Here is a 19,241-nt window from a genome sequence, read left to right as displayed (position 1 = left end):
GTGGAAAAAGGGTTTTCCTGAAGTCTTTCCTGAACACTTGCCGGGACTATAACCATATCGACAAGTCGAGTTTCATATCGACTTGGTATCGTGAACTGCACCCATAGCCAAATCTCCTTATCGATTAGCACCTTCTGAACCTTGTAGTTGACCGAATAAGGATGTTGTGAGTTCATAACCCCCACTCTTTACCAATATACATCTTTATAAAGGTTTTGGGGGTGGAAAGACATACAAGTTTGCAAAAGTGCACAACATTTCGATGAATGAAAATTCATATTTCTAAACCATGTTACAAATGAATTTCCAACTAACTCAAATGGTTTATGAAAGGTTCAAGCTTCTACTCTAAGATAGACTTACGATCGGAGTATCATCAGTTACGAATTCAAGAGGAAAGCACACCGAAAACGGCTTTTAAAACTCGTTATGATTATTACGAGTTTCTCGTTATGCTTTTTGGTTTAACGAACGCACTAGCGGTCTTCATGAAATTAATGAATCGCGTGTGCAAGCCGTATCTCGACAAATTCGTCGTAGTAGTTATTGACGACATATTAATATACTCACGATTGACTAATGAACACGAACAACATTTGAGAACCATTTTGGAGCTACTAAAGAAGGGGAAACTATACATGAAATTTTCCAAGTGCGAATTTTGGATTCGTAAAGTACAATTTCTCAGGCATGTAGTGAACGAGAAAGGCATTCAAGTAGACCGAGCTAAGATTGAAGCAAATGAGAATTCCCAGAAGTGCCCAAGACTCCAACTGGAGTCCAACAAAATTTTTTTTTTGGGATTAGTGGGATATCATTGGAGATCTATTGAGATTTTTTTTTAAATTACTCAATTACTAACCTCCCTCACCCATGAAGACAATAAATTCGCCCCAATCGAAAAACAAGAAATAGCATTACAATTTATTCTTAAGATTGGTGCATAACATTTTACAATCTTATCATTATCTGACGATACCGATGATTTTGTTGTAAACTATGATGCTTCGCATCAAGGATTGGGTTGCGTACTCTTGCAACGTGAAAAAGTTATCGTGTACACGTCGCGCCAATTAAAAAAAAAAGTTCACGAGAAGAACTATACCACTCTCGCCCTTGAGTTAGACACGGTGGTATTCGCTTTAAAAATTATGGCGACATTATTTATATGGTACTCAATGCATTATTTTCACGGATCATAAAAGTCTTTAACACATATTCAACCAAAAAGAATTAAATATGCATCAACAATGTGGGTTGAATTATTGAACGACTATGATGGTGAAATAAAGTACCATCCGGGCAAGGCGAACGTTGTAACTGACGCCTTGAGCCGCAAGGAGCGAGTTAGAACACTAAGAGTTCAAGCATTAGAGAAGATGATTCATAAGCGCTCAAGGAAGAGAATATTCAAGTAGAAACAATTCGAGACATGAAGGAACAATTAGTGCCGAAAGAAGATGGAACTTTATACCGTATGGGTCAAAATTGGGTTCCATTCTTTGGCGGCCTTCGAGATGATATTTTGAGGAAGCACATAGGCCTAAGTATTGAAAGAATACTATTGGTGGCCTAACCTCAAAAGTGATATCGCGACTTATGTCGGAAAATGCTTGACTTGCGCGAAAGTCAAAGTCGAATAGCAAAATCCCTCGGGATTGGTACAACAACTCGAGATTCCCTTTTGAAAATGAGAACCAATATCGATGGACTTCATTACAAAGTTACCCAGGACCTAATGCGGTCATGACATGAATGGGTAATCATCGATAGAATAACAAAGTCCGCACACTTCTTACCTATTCGGGAGAAGGTTAGTACAGAGAAACTAGCAGAACTCTATCTCAAAGAAATAGTGGCTCATCATAGAATGTCTATTTCAATCATCTCAGACCAAGACGGTCGCTTCATTTCACTAATTTAGAAGTCATTTCAAGAGGCCTTTGGATCTTATTTAAATCTAAGTATGATCTTTCATCCACAAACTTACGGCCATAGCGAACGGACAATCCAAACACTTGAAGATATGCTTCGTGCATGTGTTATGGATTTGGGAGGCAACTGGGATACTCATTTACTTTTGGTTGAGTTTTCCTACAACAAAAGCTACCATACAAGCATACAAGCTAAACTGTTCGAAGCTCTTATGGTCGAAAGTGTCGCTCACCGCTATGTTGGGCGGAAGCGGGCGATAAACAACTAATCGGTCCAGAATTATTCCAAGAGACTACGGATAAAATCTTTCAGATCAAAGACCGTATCAAGGCGGTTCGCGATCGACAAGAGAGCTACGCAGACAAGAGACATAAACCATTATCTTTTGAGGTCGGAGACGAAGTCATGTTTAAAGTCTCGCCTTGGAAAGGCGTAGCGAGGTTTGGTAAGCGTGGAAAGCTTAACCCACGATAACATTGGACCATTTGAAATCTTAGAAAAGATTGGCACTATTGCCTACAAGTTGAAGTTACCAGATGAACTTAGCAGTGTGCACGACACGTTTCATGTGTCGAATCTTAGAAAGAGTCCAACACAAGAAACGGTTATCATCCCTGCGGATAAGATTCATGTTGACGACAAACTTCAATTCAGCAAAGAACCTGTTGAGGTCATGGACTGGATGGTCCAAAAAACACGAAGAAGTCGAATCAAATTAGTAAATGTACGTTGGAACTCTCGACACGGACCCTAATATACTTGGGAACGTACAGATCAAATCAAAACCAAAATACCCTCACCTGTTTGAGTAGTCTCCTGCAAAGGATGACTCAGTTTGAATTTCGAGACGAAATTCTCAATAACAGGGGGAGAATGTGACAAATGGCAAATAACCGGAAATTCCATACAGTCCAATCACTATTCTTAGTATATAATCTCATGCAATTAGCATAATTTAATTACGTAACTGTGTCGTACATTAGACGACAGTGTTAGGACAAGAAAACAATGATATAATATATGTTGGTTTTCGTCGTATTGCGAAATCAATTAAACAATGTCCTAAAAGTGTTGGTAAAAAGTGTTGCGTGCACTATTCACGGTCACACTATTCATGCCAGCAAAACCGTGAAAACAGAACGAAACAAGGAAAAACGACACACGGCTAACATAACTGAGTCCATTTATATAAGAAAACACTAATACGAAAACATATCTTACAAAGATACAAGACTTTCCGGTACAACGCCCTAATCGCTAAATCGTCCGTTTCACTAAAAATAAGACAATTTTAAATCGTCCAAAATAATAATTTAGCATTTCCGGGACTCCGGAAATATGACAAATGATGATAAACATATGGAAACAATATGAGGATATTCATGAGGTGTCCGAAACATAAGCTTTCGATGCTGAGTTGCAACCCCCACAACTTGTCCGTTTCTGAACCGACAAGCTAATAAACGACATTTCCGACGTCGAAAACAACCAAATGAAAGCTTTGGTAAACTAGTTAAGCTTATTTTGGGATTCAAAATAACTTCATACATCTTTTAAATGCGGAATGACAAATTACGGCAAACGTCCGTCGGTACGCCACAAAAGTGCCGTAAACTAGCCAACGACGAAACGAAAAGCATTCAAAGTATCAAAACATGATTTCTACTAGTTTAGTGAACTAGTTAATGTTAATTTATGTTCCGAATCCCTAATTACCCCCTAATGGTGAAAGATTACCCTAATCACCATACTTAGCCTAATTACCAAAATATCTAGATATTTTGGTAACTTTTATAAAAATATTACACTTTACCACCCCCCCCATGTTAACGTTTTTTTAGTGGGTCCCACACACTTAACAAGTTGCAAAAATATCTTAGATATTTCCTATGTGCACATGGTGGGTTAGTGGATGATCAAAAGTCTTGAAACCTTATCCTAACAAATCACTTTCTCATAATTCTTACACCATCAAAAACAATCACTTAAGAACCCATTTTTCCTTCATAAAATTCAGCCATGAACACTCCAAATAATCTTCATTTTAAGCCATTTTCATGATGATCAAAGTGTACGTTTATGCAAGTTATGAAGATCTAAGACATCTCCAAGTTGAAGCATCCGTTTTCATCCATTCTAGAGCTTTCAACCATCATAATTTTCATCATCTTTGCTCATCATATTCATCAAGATCATCCCTAGCCTAGTGCTAGAAGTGAGCTTCTAAATCTATTTTTTTCCATACTTATTATGTTATGATTGTTAATATAACTAGAGATAACAAAATAATCATACATAATAAACATGAAAATACAAAGAAGCAAAAATAATAATCATGATATATTTAAGTTTGTTTATGTTGTGATCTAAGACTTGTTATTTACATATTTGATCTTGTTATGATGATTATGATATGAATAATTATTTAGATGTTGTTTTAAAAATACGATCTAACAATTATACATGAATATGTTAAAGGTTATATGAAACTTAATGTTTAATGAATGAACATATATTTTTGATGTTATAAAAGTGTGTAAAGTATTTTACTAAGAATCATGCTTTTTGAAAGATTTATAAAAGAAACATACAAGATGGGTTTTCTATAAAAGTTTGGCAAAACTAGAAGTAAAGTATGATTTTTAAACTAGTAAACATATGTAAAGATCATACTAAAACCCTACATGTTTATGAGTTCATCTTGTTAAAAAGTTGTTATGAAGCTCATGTGTTTTTGTTTAGAAAATGATATGTTAATAAACATGGCAAAGTTCATATATCAAAGGAACTATGGCCAAATTTTTCTTAGAAATCATATGCTAGAAAAATTGTCATTTTTAACAAAGTCTTTACAAGATTAGAAAGTGGTCTTTCTAGAAACAAAAATAGATATAAATATATATTTTTGGGAAAATATATATTAGTGATCTTAACAAGTTATGTACTATGTGTTTATTATTTGTATTAGTTATGTACAAAAGTTAGGGATTTGATAACAATGATACAAATAAATACAAGACACATTAAAGACTTACAAGAATACATATATACACACTTGAATACACTTTGCGGATCATTCGGACATCGGATACAACTTATGGACAATTCAGACGACGGGCGAATCTGTGAACATATCGCCATTCCGAGGAGTTACTACGACGTTTAGGCGATCTTTCGACGCGGACACAAAAATTACGTTACCATTACAAAAAGACGGACATTTTGAAACTTATAAAAACAATTATGTTTTTATTTACTAAAAAGTATACTTAGTGATTTTTATAAAAATGTTTTTTTTATAAAAATGAAAGACTTACACTTCTTAATGGGCTTATTTCATAATGGGCTTAACATAAATACATGGGCTAAGCCCAATATCAAAAACTCATGGGCTAAGCCCAATACCAAACATATGGGCCAAGGCCCAATAACATTAGGCCCAACACTATTGAGGCCCAACACTATTTAAGCCCGATAACGTGAATTCTTGGGCTAAGCCCAATGTCATATAATTGAAGAAAATATAATTTATTCAGACAAGATCCGATGATACAACTCACGAGTGTCACACCCCGACCACGTAGAACATACAAAACGTGGCGGAAATGTCGGGGAGTGTTGTAACAGAATTAATTGTTTCAAATCCATGGCAATTGAAGTTCCGTTTTATTGATCAAACATGAAAGTTTACATTGTTCAAACAAGAACCAAATAGTACATAACATAAATTAACTAGTTCTTGTCTCGTTTTAAGTCACTAAGGCACAGGTCCGCCTAAGTATATCTTGATAAGTCCTATGCATCATCTCCTGAAAACACATGTGAAAATAGGTACGTCAGCATAAAAATGCCTGTCAGATACATTGGTTTTGTGAAAACGGAATTCATGACTTATGTTTGAGAAAATGTTTAGTCATGAACCTTGTAATTTGCTTCATCTTGTAAATCATTTGAAAAAAACGATAAAATCAGATGATATGTATAAATAAGAAGACACTGTATGGTTAAACGGATAACCATGTAAAATGTGTTTGTATAAGATAAGTCGTTTGTAAAACAATGTCTCGTAAAAAGTGTATTATTTGTATAAAATGTCATATGTCTCAAATTGAAATGATTCAAATAACGCTACGATATGTAATACCATACAAACACTTATATATAGGAAGTACCAGCGGCGTATCCACCATGCTTGTATCATATTACACATGCCTCGTTACTTAATCATTTACCCAAACCATCCACCATGTAAGATTGTTCTTGTATAACTCAATTGTTTATTGTGTAAACCATGTCAAATGTCTATGTTCAATGTAAATCACCAAATGTGTATGTCAATGTCAACGTGTTTATGTTCAATGTAAATCATGTAATGTGTATACCAAAATGTATCATGTATGGTAAGCGAAATGTATCAACTTAAACCATATGTAAAATGCACAAAACAAGTCGTTGAAGTAAAACGTGGTTTAAATCAACGTTATGTTCTGTGGAAAAATGCATGCTCTATTGATATTAACATTAATGCGGTATTGTGAAATATGCATACATCCAAGCCTTGAGACTGTGGCGATAAACCCTTAAACAAATTAAAGGTTTATCTAAGTTATGTATATCGAATTCGGTCATTCCTTCCAATCCTATCAAACCCAGAATTTCAGAAACGGGAGTTGTCAATTCCTATGGTACCACTACCTACTAACTAACGGCGTATCTAATGTTAATGAATGTATTGTCCCATGTTAAACAAACCAAATGTCATAAAAAAATGAAGGCATGTGATGTAAACAATTGTACTAAGTATGCTAAATAAACATACGAAGCAGAAATGTTTATGTAAATCAATGTGCCCATATGCTGAGTAAACATATGCAGCAGAAATGTTCATGTAAATCAATGTGTCCATATGCTGAGTAAACATATGCAACAGAAATGTTCATGTAAATCAATGTGTCCATATGCTGAGTAAACATATGCAACAGAAATGTTCATGTAAATCAATGTGCCCATATGCTGAGTAAACATATGCAGCAGAAATGTTCATGTAAATCAATGCACTAAGTACGCACACAGTGGGCATACATAGCATAAAATGTAATGAAATCGTGTACTATAATGTACTAACAACATAGCAGGCATATGATGTTAAAACATGGAAAGCATGAATGTAACAGATAGGCACATGTGTTTCACCCCAAAACAGTTTGGAAAACAGTAAAAGAGGGGTTCAATGTACTCACCTGAGATTGCTTTGAATTCCTTGTGAAATGATTACACAATGCTTTGAGATCACGGGATATCAAACGGCGCTAATAGGTAGCTACATTAATATACCGGACCAAAATCGGAAGGATCGGATAGTATGCGGGTTCGTAAACCAAACGAGTGTGGAGACTCGTGTAATATGGTTTAACAAAGCTTACACACTAAAATGAAATCTAACCTAAGTGCTTGCGATCCATTACGACCCGTTCAGGTAGCTTATGCTACCTTACGCGTCGTTCGCGTAGAACGCGTCTGGAGCGCCTAACATCGTGACCACAAGGTATAACCTCCGAAAGCTATTGCTATGGTCACCTAATGTGTTTGGTCGGATCCTAATGATCGACCAAATGGGTCGGGTTCGAAAGTATAAGCGATGGTTTAGATCGCTTACCTTACGACCCTATATAAACACTATACTAAAAGTGACGAGCTAAGTATGTTAGGACATGCTTAACTAGTTTAGAAAACAGGTTTGACATCAAAACAAATGGTTTTGATGCCCACGAGTAGTTTGGTTACAAAATACGCAAGAAATGCGCATTTTGGCCGAAACTACGACTCGTCACTGAGCCTATATAACGTGGTAATCAGTAGGCATAGTCACTACGGACTATAACCATCGTGATCACGCTCACGTTATGAAGTTCCAAGAACTTCGTGTTGACCATAGGCTGGTCAATGCAGAAAGTCAACAAAACGTAGACTTTCGGACTCGAAAAGCGAATAAAAGAGCGAAAGAAGACTTACGGAGGGTCCCCGAATGCTAATCTAGATCAAAATAGCTCAGGTATGAAACAAAGGTTCCAACTTAGAGCTTAGATCAGATTCTTGAGGGTTTTTGGAACAAAGGGGGGGTATTTATAGGAAAAGCATAATTGTTAGGATCGTTTATGGAATATCGTGCCACGATCGGGTGCGTACACTTGTCAAAAATGTGGTGGTTACTGAAAATGGCCTTTGGCCTTTGATTGGGTGAAAGGGCATTGCCCCTTGATCGAACGAAAGGCCAACTGCATTAAATGAAAACATTGAATCTGGTCTGACAGTCCCACGCGGCCCGCCTCAATATGCAGGCCAAACTCACGCGGGCCGCCTGGCCCCGTTTGATCTGCACATATTTTCAGAATTGGCAGTTTTGGTCCCTATTGCGTATTTAAGCCATTTCCGGCACTTCTAAGGCCCGTAAAGTCAACTTTAAGGCCCTAAAATGATGCCTAAACATTGTGGACATGAAACATGCTAAAAAATGTTCCGGATGTTGGTTCGTTTGGCCGTACGATCGCGATGTTCGCTTAGTTACGACGGAATGCGCATAAGCGCGAAAGACGATCCAAACGACGCGACGAATGGATTTTTTCTTATGCCAAACACTAAGGCATAATATAAGGATGCTTACATAAATTTTAGGAAGTCCGGATGTATTCAGAACGTAAGTTATGCGCGAAAGTGCAAACTTATGCACTTTTTGACACTTTTAGTCCCTGAATGATCCAAAAGTTTGTTTTAGCATACCAAACCCCTCAAAGCCTATTTCTAAGCTATGTAAAGGATATTTATGGTATGTTTAACTTATGGACATGTTCCGGAATGTTCGTTACAGTTCAAATTGGCATACTTTCGTAGTTTGTCAAGTTTAGTCCCTGTAAGCGAATTAACTTGTTTTTGCCATACCAAAGCCTTCAAAACTTATTTCTAAGTTATGTAAAGGTTATTTAAGGTATGTTGAGTATATGTTGCTGTTCCGGAGTATTTGTCGCATTAAACTGAGTACGTTTACGCACCAGTTTGCGTATAACTCCCCAAAAAGCGATGTAGAGCTCGAAATCGAACAAGAGTTGATATGTGCAAACGATACACATATTTATACAAGTCCAAAGTATGAAATACAATGTTTCATTGGTTTGGTGTTTGTTTGATGGTTGAAGTGACACAGGTGTCACAGTCTCCCCTACTTTAGGAAATTTCGTCCCGAAATTTACTTTTAGAGGAAACTTGTGCGTGCTTGAAATCAGAATTGGGGAGTGTAAGGATAAATGACATTGGTCAAAATCCAAGACTTTTCCCGTATCATTACTCTTGTCACTGTAGGTCTTAACACATGACAAAACTCCCTGTGGTTTCTGTGCACTGAATTCCATAATTATGTAGGCCTCCATAATTACGTACTTCCTTGCACAGTCCGCACAGTTCATTTCATAATGCGTATGGGAAAAATATCAAACGAATAATCTCTTCAGCTAAACTACCCAAGAGAAATATTTAACTACATCAACGTAGGATGTCTTTAGCTAGATTGTCGAGCCAATCTATTTAACTTAGATCGACGTAGGATCTCTTTAACTAGACCACCCGAGGGCCTCTTTAACTATATCAACGCATGACATATTCAACTAGATTGTCGAACCAATCTCTTAACTTAGATCGACGTAGGATCTCTTTAACTAGACCACCCGAGGGCCTCTTTAACTATATCAACACATGATATATTCAACTAGATTGTCAAACCAATCTCTTTAACTTAGATCAACGAATGATCTATTTAACTAAACTACCCACGGGGACTATTTAATTAAACTACCCACGGGGAATATTTAATTAAACTACCCACGGGGAATATTTAACTACATCGATGTAGGATGTCTTTAACTAGATTGTCGAACCAATCTCTTCAACTATATCGACGCGTATTGTCCTTAAACTTTGGAATAGTACTTTATAATCCAAGGGACTTAACTACAACGTAGAAGTCCATTAAGGATTTAAGATAGTATCTTTTTGAATGTCCTACTACGAATCCCTCATATGAAGGTATGAAAGATTCTCAGTTCATAAGAGCTCTCAGTTCAGCCCATGTTTGTGCTAGAGCAACATCTGCACCACGGTCTCTCATTACCCCGTTCCACCATGTAAGAGCCGTCTTCTGAAACACACTCGAAGAAAACTCGACCTTGCGATTATCCGAACACTGCACGTGGCGAAAAGTATTCTCGATGCTCTCGAACCATTGAAGAAGCCCAGTTGCTCCCTCAGAACCACTAAACTTGAGTGGTTTAGCCGAGTTAAAGTTCTTGAAATTGCATGTACCATTGTTGTTGTTGTTGGCTTGGTTCCATTGAGCAGAGAGATTTGGGAATTGAGCAGCCATCTGCTGCGCAATAATTTCTGCCAGCTCGGCAGTTGCTATCTGGTGTTCGCGTCGAGGAGGCATTCTAAAAGAGGAAAACATGAAAGGAAACAAATAAAATGGTATTGGGTAAGAATAAGATGTTACAATCACCGACCGTAATCACGGTTGATGGTCATTTGTTTGAATCATGAATCAAACAAACAACACCAAGGCTGAATCAAAGTAAATAGATCCTCATAGTGTATCGCGAATACATGCTCGCCTATAAGTGGACACTCACCCCAAGAGTTCCCAGGTAAGAGTGACTGGTCCGATTATGTGGATTTGTACGAACACTCTAACCTTGGACATAAAACCCAGGGTACAGGCATTCACTCTTCCAGTTCGCACGTGTTCACACTATTTAGGACCCAAAACTTTGACGAGAGTTTTGAAAATTCAAAGGGGTTCAAAACCTTATAACATAGGGTTCAAAACCTTATAATAGAGGGTTCAAAACCTAGTAATCAATCATCCTAGAACAGATGATTGGTTTTCAAAGCGGTTTTGAAATTTATGCTCTTGTTGTGGTCGTCGCCTAAGGATAGGTGACGGTATTGTTTTATGACTAAACGCAAGTGAACTCGCGTTAGGGTCCTAGGAAGGTTATAGACTAGGTCAAAGCATTACTAATAACCTAATTCCCTATAACCATTGGCTCTGATACCAACTTTTTTCTGTCACACCCCGACCACGTAGAACATACAAAACGTGGCGGAAATGTCGGTGAGTGTTGTAATAGAATTAATTGTTTCAAATCTATGGCAATTGAAGTTCCGTTTTATTGATCAAACATGAAAGTTTACTGTCACACCCCAACCAATGGCGGAAACATCGGGATGAGACGAAGTGTGAAGATTGCTCGAGACATCATAACGCTAATAATTGTGACAAGTATTTAAATAATCATTTCATTTCATTTCTAAAGAATCAAGTACAAGGTTTTGAAACAAAGTACAACAACATGAATAATAAAATGATACAATACAAATACAATTCTTTCTAAGTGTGTATCTAAGCATCCTACTAGATTCCATGCATCGTCAACATCCACCTGTAACATGTTAAAATAAAGTTCAATGCAAAAGCAAAGGCGAGTATATAAGTTTGATACGTACATAGCAAAAGATAAGTTTTGAACAATTCCTCATAGCAAGCATGTGATTCAAGATAAACATTTAAACATGGCATGTGTCTAACATATCAAACCAAGAAAACGCAATATGCTCATGACATAACCGATGATAAAGGGCGGGTCGTTAATCCTATAGCGCTACATATGTCACGGTTTGGCTCGTACGAAGTTAATGATAAGTTCAACACATAAGAATCACCCAAGTTTAAAGTATCAAGCCATCACGTATACAATCATGTTATAGGAATGTTCATGTGTTTAAGCAAAATGTTCAAGAGTAAGTTTGTTGATAGATAAAACATGTTACACCCCAAAAGCGATAAAAGAAAAAAAGGGGAATACGAGTATACTCACAAAGTTTGCATATGCTTTCCGATTATCCAATTATTGGCGAGTTGATGAGGTTGGAAGATTGAATATGTAGGGTTAAAGTTCAAGTATGCTTAGAGTCGAGATTCGGTATTTAAAACAACATAAAAGTAAGATATGTGAATAGCATGTGAAAATAATCATCTTCAACACTTAACACTTGTATGACACTTGGTAACCACAAGGGTTATGATAATGTTTTCATGAGTTGAACACCCATAAGAATCACAACAAGGTTTAGGTCTTAGGTGATGTTCTACTACTTTAATATATAAACATGAATTCAACATCAAAGGTTCGAATGAGTGTATATATATATCTAGGTTAAGTACTACATATTATTTAGTCCAATAATTCAAGTAGGAGGTAGAAGATTAGGATCTTCATTTAGGCACCTCGTGTTATCATAGATGTCATGTATGGGGTAGGAAGGACATGCTTCCATTTAGGAATCCCTTGATTGTTCACCACTTCACTTGGTGTAACAACAACCAAGGAGGGTCACGAACTAGGATTTGCACAATAACATAAACAACCTAACTATAGAGAAATCATCAAATCATGTGAGGATTGTATGTAGGACAACCCAAGTTGTTCCATAATCACTCATGTATCAAAGGCTATGTTTGACATGATTTGTGGGTTGAAACCCTAAACAAAATACCAAGTTTATGAGGTTTAATGTGACAACCCGTGATTTGAAGGGTCTTTTCCTTGTATGGATTTCTAGTTATTTACGTGTACGTTATCTAATAAGTTAAAAGATATTTGAATGGTGGTGAATTATTAAGGTGTTATGTGAATGTTATGAGTATGCACGTGTGATATAAAATCTAGTCGCGTAATAATTCAGGGTCGCACACCCCACTCGTGACCATACACTCTTTATTACTCGATGGTTGCTCTCGGCCTAAACCCTTGTTACCATGTTATAGTATACGGCCCAAGAGGAGCCCAACTACCACCCCACTTCTTGAATTGTGTTCGGCCCAAGTACTATAAACTCCACTTCTGGTAGTAATCAACCCAACCCAAAAACCGTTCCCCCTTGAATCCCTTATACATACGTATGTATGCATGATAGTTGTTAAAAAAATAAAAAAAAAATAAAACCCTACATTGGGTTGAGTGACGGCAGATGAACCAGCAACCACTTCCCTTCTCCTCTCGAATAATCGATCACCGGAGTTACGCTCTAAGCGCCGATAAATCTCGATCCAATCTGCAAGCATGACCAGCGGCTGCTGGCACCGGTTAAACCGCCAACCACACGTACGCAGTACTCTCGCTCCTGTCTCTCGGTGTTCTGGTCGGATTGGCCGACGGTTGTATCTTTCCTGTTAATAATGTTATGTATAGACGGCGATGATTGTTACACCAATAATTATGAAGGTCGACCGACGCCGATGCCATTTCCTGTAGCACGAGTAGTCCAGTTTCAGTTGGGATTTTTCTGCTCGGTTCTTATGCTGTTCGTAGTCGGTTCAAGGTCCGGGTCAGAGCAGCGATAAACCGACACCACAGTCCTTTGGTTAGTACATGTATACGTGTCTTTGATGATCTATATTCTTTATGGTTTTTGGTATGTACTGGTTGCTAATTATTTTGTGTATAGGAATTGGGTAAATGATTATAGTGGGGTAAATCTTGTGAATACAAACTGATAGCAAAAAGGGCCATGTGGTTAATAAAAAATTTGGAGTCCTTCGTATACGAAAAAAAAATTGTCACTAATCACATTGTTATACAAGCCTTGATATGGTTACATGAATACTTGAATTTGGAATTTTAATCCTGTTAATTTTGATGAAAACCGGACCATGGGGTAGGGTGTAGGTTTGTTGGATTTAAGGAAACAAAAGTGCAAAACAGTTAACACTTGTGCAACCGAATTCAGCCAATTAGTGAAGAATATTGTGTTGACTAATGAAAATAATTGAATGGATTAATTACACACCACATGGGCCTCACATACACACGGATTTGGACCACACAGATTATTGCATAAATATTGGGTTGAAAGGGTGTTTGGGCCTATTAGTTTAGTGGGCTGGTACAACATAATGGTTGCACAAAGGACGAGATTTGCACATTCTTTTTTGGGGTTGATCACATTTTCGCACACACACACACACTACAAAGCTGGGCTCATAAGCCCTTCCATTTAAGAGTTGAATCGCACATTTGTAAACTGCATTGCACAATCTTAGGTGAAGTATTGACTTGACTGGATTGCACACTCTTATGATTGATGAGCAAACTGTTATGTGTCTTGTGAAACATGAACATGTGGTGTGAGCTATGCATATGACTCGGATGCTTATTACATGATGTTAGGGATTATTGTGCTACATGATTTCTTATTACGACTTGTATAGGGATGTGTGAAGTACTTGCACGCTACTTGCGTAATGTGTATTAAGACTATGTGATTATGTGTATGTGAAACTGATTTGTTATTGGTAACCACAATAGGGCTTGGTTGATCAATAGCAACGGGTAGCGTAACATAACATACCGAGCAATCTAAGGTGAGTTCACTACATTCGAGCATGCGTCCCAGTGGTTGGGGACAGTCAGTGGGTATCCCGTGGAGGGATAAGTCTTTTGGGTAAAAACGGGTATATTGGTTAATATTCTCACCTATCATTTTTGTAAGTCCCTTATTATGTTACCTGGAGGGTAACGGGTATTAGTTGGTAGCGCTACTTAGGTTTGGCACCCTCACACCGCTCCTAGATAGGACGGATGTGAACTAATGACCCAGTCGTGGCCCAGTACTAGATAGGAGTACGTGGGAAGGGCAGTCATGTATTTCAGGAGCCGTCTTGTTCGGAATTGAGATATTAACAATATTACTTGCATTGGTTATTGAACTGTTTTACATTCAACTGGTAACAAACGTTTTCTTAAACTGTGGACTCGCCAGCTTTGTCTGATACACTTGTTACATGCTCGCAGGTCGTTAGGTGATTGAAACAGGAACTTGCTGTCTGGAGTAGCTGGAGTGGTCATGGGTCGACTGGAAGGATTATGTGATTGATCTCATGAGACCATACTTTGGTTATGAAACAATTTGACTTGGTTTACTATTTGCTTCCGCTGAACTCATTGATTTTCATTTTTACTTGTTGAGTATATTTTTATTAATAGTGGGGATTTTATTTATAACTTGTATGGGTTCAATGTAATTGGTGGCTCGTTATTGGTACGTCACACGCCTATCAGGGACACTCCCTAGGTGGTATTTTGAGGGTGTGACAGTTTGGTATCAGAGCCACAGGTTATAGTGAACTTGGTTTTAAAACGCCTTTATAAAGCCAGACTATAACCGAACAGATCCGAAATCGACCATGACACTCGGCCCCAGATTGCAAGGTTCGTCTCACGAATACTCATTGTACTATGTAACTAGTGAACACTTACATATGATATTGCATGTGATTGCACGTTTAGCACAACAGTATGAATTAATGTATTACTTGCACGTGTTATGTGACTGATAAGGTGGCATTTCCCTAAACATTCATGACTTACATTTCGTGATGCTCTTCGTTTGCTACTCGAGTTTGAGGAATTATTTGACATGAGTTAAGAGGAGCTGAGATGAGCATGCAAATCACAATATTATTGTGGGTGCACACATAATAATAATGTGGGGTGCATGTGAGTCCCAGTGAGGCTTAACATGAGTCATAGCAGTGATTGTCTTCTACTTGAATGTGATCTTTTCACTTCCCTCTGAAACCTTTCGAATCTCAATGCTATCGAGAATTACCTGAACACCCATCTGAATGCCTAGCAAACTGTGTAGAATGCTAGGTGCTTGTACGGACGTCCTTGGGTGGAGGTTGCAGCGTCAATGATTGGTCTATACCCCCCTCACTTCTCTTTGTTGTTGGAACTCAATGTGCTGACGTCTTAGACCCTGAAGTGCGATTACATCTGCAACACTCTGGAAACATACCGTGCGTTACCTAGTTAACTTGAAAGAACGATGGACAAGAGGATGAGCGTAAAGCCTCACCAACCTCAGTATTAGAATGACTCTAATTACTGGCAGCGAACATCAGCAATTTGACTTCGATCGAATCCTAAGCGACTTATGAGAGTCAACACTTACGAATCAATCGGGACATCGGCGATGACAATCGACTGTAGTATGGAATGTGTGACTGTCAGCACAATGAGTAACGCTTTGGGATGTGGCACGGAAGTGTGTCAAGATGGACATTGTCGGTGAAGGATCGTAGGGCTCCGTTTCAAGCAACGACATTAGAGGAAATCTTCATGGCAACATCAAGGTACTTGTAATCGTAGCATGGAAACGAAGGTGACATTGGCAAGGGATGACTGCTGTTAAGTCAAGATGTCAACAACCAAGGGAATAATAGTAGTAATGGGAATCCTCGTAACGATAACAACAGCACTGGAAATGATACTCATGGAAGGGCATTTTGGATTGGCGTGGGCAACGCCAAGATTATAGCAATATGGTAGCCTGTAGGGGTAGCTAATCGTTTCATTTCTGTCCGCTCAACCCTGATGATTCTTAAAACCGAATCTGTTGGGAAATCGACTGATGGCAAGTCCATTGAAACTTTATATGTCCGTTGGGATGCAAACTCGATCTTGTGGGACGAGTGTTCGACGTCGACCTTCCTTCTACTATCCTCGATGGTTACAACGCAGTAGTTAGTGTGAATTGGTTATCCAGGAATCACGCAGATATACCCAGTGAGGAGAAAATCTTATGTGGAGAATCGTCACTTGTTCTAAAGCATCAGAGTAGTGCGGAAGTTAGCGCCAATTCAGTTGTGAGGGCCAGAAGTGTCTACGGAGGGATTACTCCGCTGTGTTAGCAACCATTACTGATGATAGAGCTGAGGGAAAAGAGGATCGAAGATCCACCGATTGTATGTGATCCCCCTTGGTTTGTTACCGAAGGAACTTTCAGGCTTACCTCCACAACTGTTAGGCAGAATCTCAGTTTAATCTCACGCTAGAAGCAGCCTTGATTACTTGTACATCATACTGTGTTGCACCAGGCGGGTTGCAAGAACTGTCTAGTCAATTTCAGGAGCTACCGGGTGGGAGTTTTAGCGATCTAGCTCCTTGTTCTGGGGAGCCCGAGCTCTATTGTGGAAATGAAGGACAAGTCCTTTCGTACGCGTACAGACTACCCTAAGGTGGCAATCATAGACCGTCACCCCCTACCTCGCATCGAAAACCTGCTTGATCCGCTGCAATGATTAAGCTTCTATTCGGAAACCGCCATAAGATCAGATTGTCACTTGATGGAAGACCCTAGGGAGGATGACTTCTAACACGGCGTTACGTGCATAGTACGGCCACTCTGATTTTCTGTTCTCGTTGTTTAAAATTACCCAACACACCAGCAGCCTTAGGGATCACATGAGTAGTAGGTGCCAACCCCATCTTGCCAGATTCGCCAACCGTGTTTATCTAGGACGGTTTGAATCACCTCCAGGAGAAAGGAGCACCATGAACGACACTTGTATTTCATCGTAGAGCTTCTAGGGGAGGAGCATCTACGTGCGAAGTCTTGTTTAGTGTAACATCTGGATTCGAGAGATGCATTTGAACATGTAACCAACGAAGTGGGAATACACGTGGACCTCGCTGAGACCCATTTTGGTTAGAAACCGATCGACACCAGAGATCCCTTCGAGGATGCAGCAATTTCTTGGTCTCATTAGATGCTATCGCAGATTCATCACAGGATTCTCAAGGATCGCGCAGCTTAAATCTCTTTAGCACAGCGAGGTGCTGTGTTCGTGGAAGACAAAACAGGAGGACGTCTTTTCAGCTTCTGAAACCCAACCCTACAATGCACTGAGCATCACTTCTATCCGAGGGAACTGATGATTTGGTGGTATACCATGATGGTTCGAATCAGAGTCCCAGTTACACATCGATACGACATGAGAAGGAAATGGCCCACATGGTGGACTTACAGGAATAATTGCATGAGTCACGACCTGCGGTGGAAGCCCGGGTCTTTGGATCTAAGTTGGAGGCATTAATTGGACGGTACCAAATGCACTAACTAGACCGATCACAAGGGCCTCCCGTGTACCCTTGTTTGAAGAGAGCTAAACATGTGATAACAACGTTGAATGGAACTTTTGAATGAATGCGACCGTGAAACCTGGACGTGCACGAGCTTTGCAGCTCGCTATCGAATTTAACCTACCTGATCAGATTTGCCTTGCTCAAACCGAAGCACTGAAGGAGGAGAATTTTCGAGTTGGGCCCATGCGGGGCATGGAGAATTGATCTTTGCAAATCGGACGATACTCGCTACTCCGTGGAACGGGCATTGGGTCTTACTATACAACAATCCAAGGGAACTCGTATTAAACGAAGCACACCAATCCAGATAATCTGGTCATTCAGATTTTTGTTGGAACATAATAGGATCACGGAACCTTGTACTGGTAACCGGATGTGAAGGCCCATATAGCGATGTACGTGAGCGATGTTGACTTGTGCAAAGGACAAGGTGGAATATCAGGACCCTTCAGGTTTGTGCCAGCAACCAGAAACCCTCACTTGGAAGTGAGCTCAGACCGCCACGATTTTGTCACTGGTCTACCTAAAAACTCAGAACGGAAATAGTATCACATGGATGATCGTTGACCGCCTCATGTAACCAACACACCTTCTTGCAATCAAGGGAACTGACGAGTCTTCTCAGTTTGTAAATACTCCTCTGGGAGAGGTGGCTTTCTAGGCACGAGGTGTCAACTCCTGTTATCTCTGATTTTGATCTATACCTGATATATGACAAGCACTACACAACACTCTTAGCTCACGTCTAGACATGAGCGATACTTATCACCATAGGACAAATGGTCAGAGTAAATGACCCCCCCCCCCCCGACACTCGAAGACATGCTGTGAGCATGTGTGCGATTGACTTAGTAAAATTGGAATGATGCCTACCTCTGGTTGAATTTACTGCAACAGTTACTATTCTAGTATTCAGACAGCTCTGTGTGAGACATTGCATGGACCGTAACGTTAATCTCCTTGTTGGATTAAGGTGGGTGACAACCTAATCTAGATCCAGGATCTGTACTCGAACCACTTGGAAAGATTGTTTAGATTGGAAATCGTTTGGCGACAACGTGCGACCGTCAGGAAGACTGATAAGCTTAGGAAACACTGGGAGATCGCCATATGTGAACGTATCATAATCGAAAGCCACACCCTGGGAGGGTGTAGTACACTATGGAAAACGTGGCAAGCTTAATTTAAATTACGTTGAGTCATTCAGAATTCTGGAAAGAATCGGTCACGTGGCCAACAAGCTTGAGTTAACCGACGATTTGGGTACATGCATGA

The sequence above is a fragment of the Helianthus annuus genome, chromosome 12 (genome assembly GCF_002127325.2).
Source record: "Helianthus annuus cultivar XRQ/B chromosome 12, HanXRQr2.0-SUNRISE, whole genome shotgun sequence".
NCBI classification, from domain to species: domain Eukaryota; kingdom Viridiplantae; phylum Streptophyta; class Magnoliopsida; order Asterales; family Asteraceae; genus Helianthus; species Helianthus annuus.
This window is presented reverse-complemented; position numbering follows the sequence as displayed.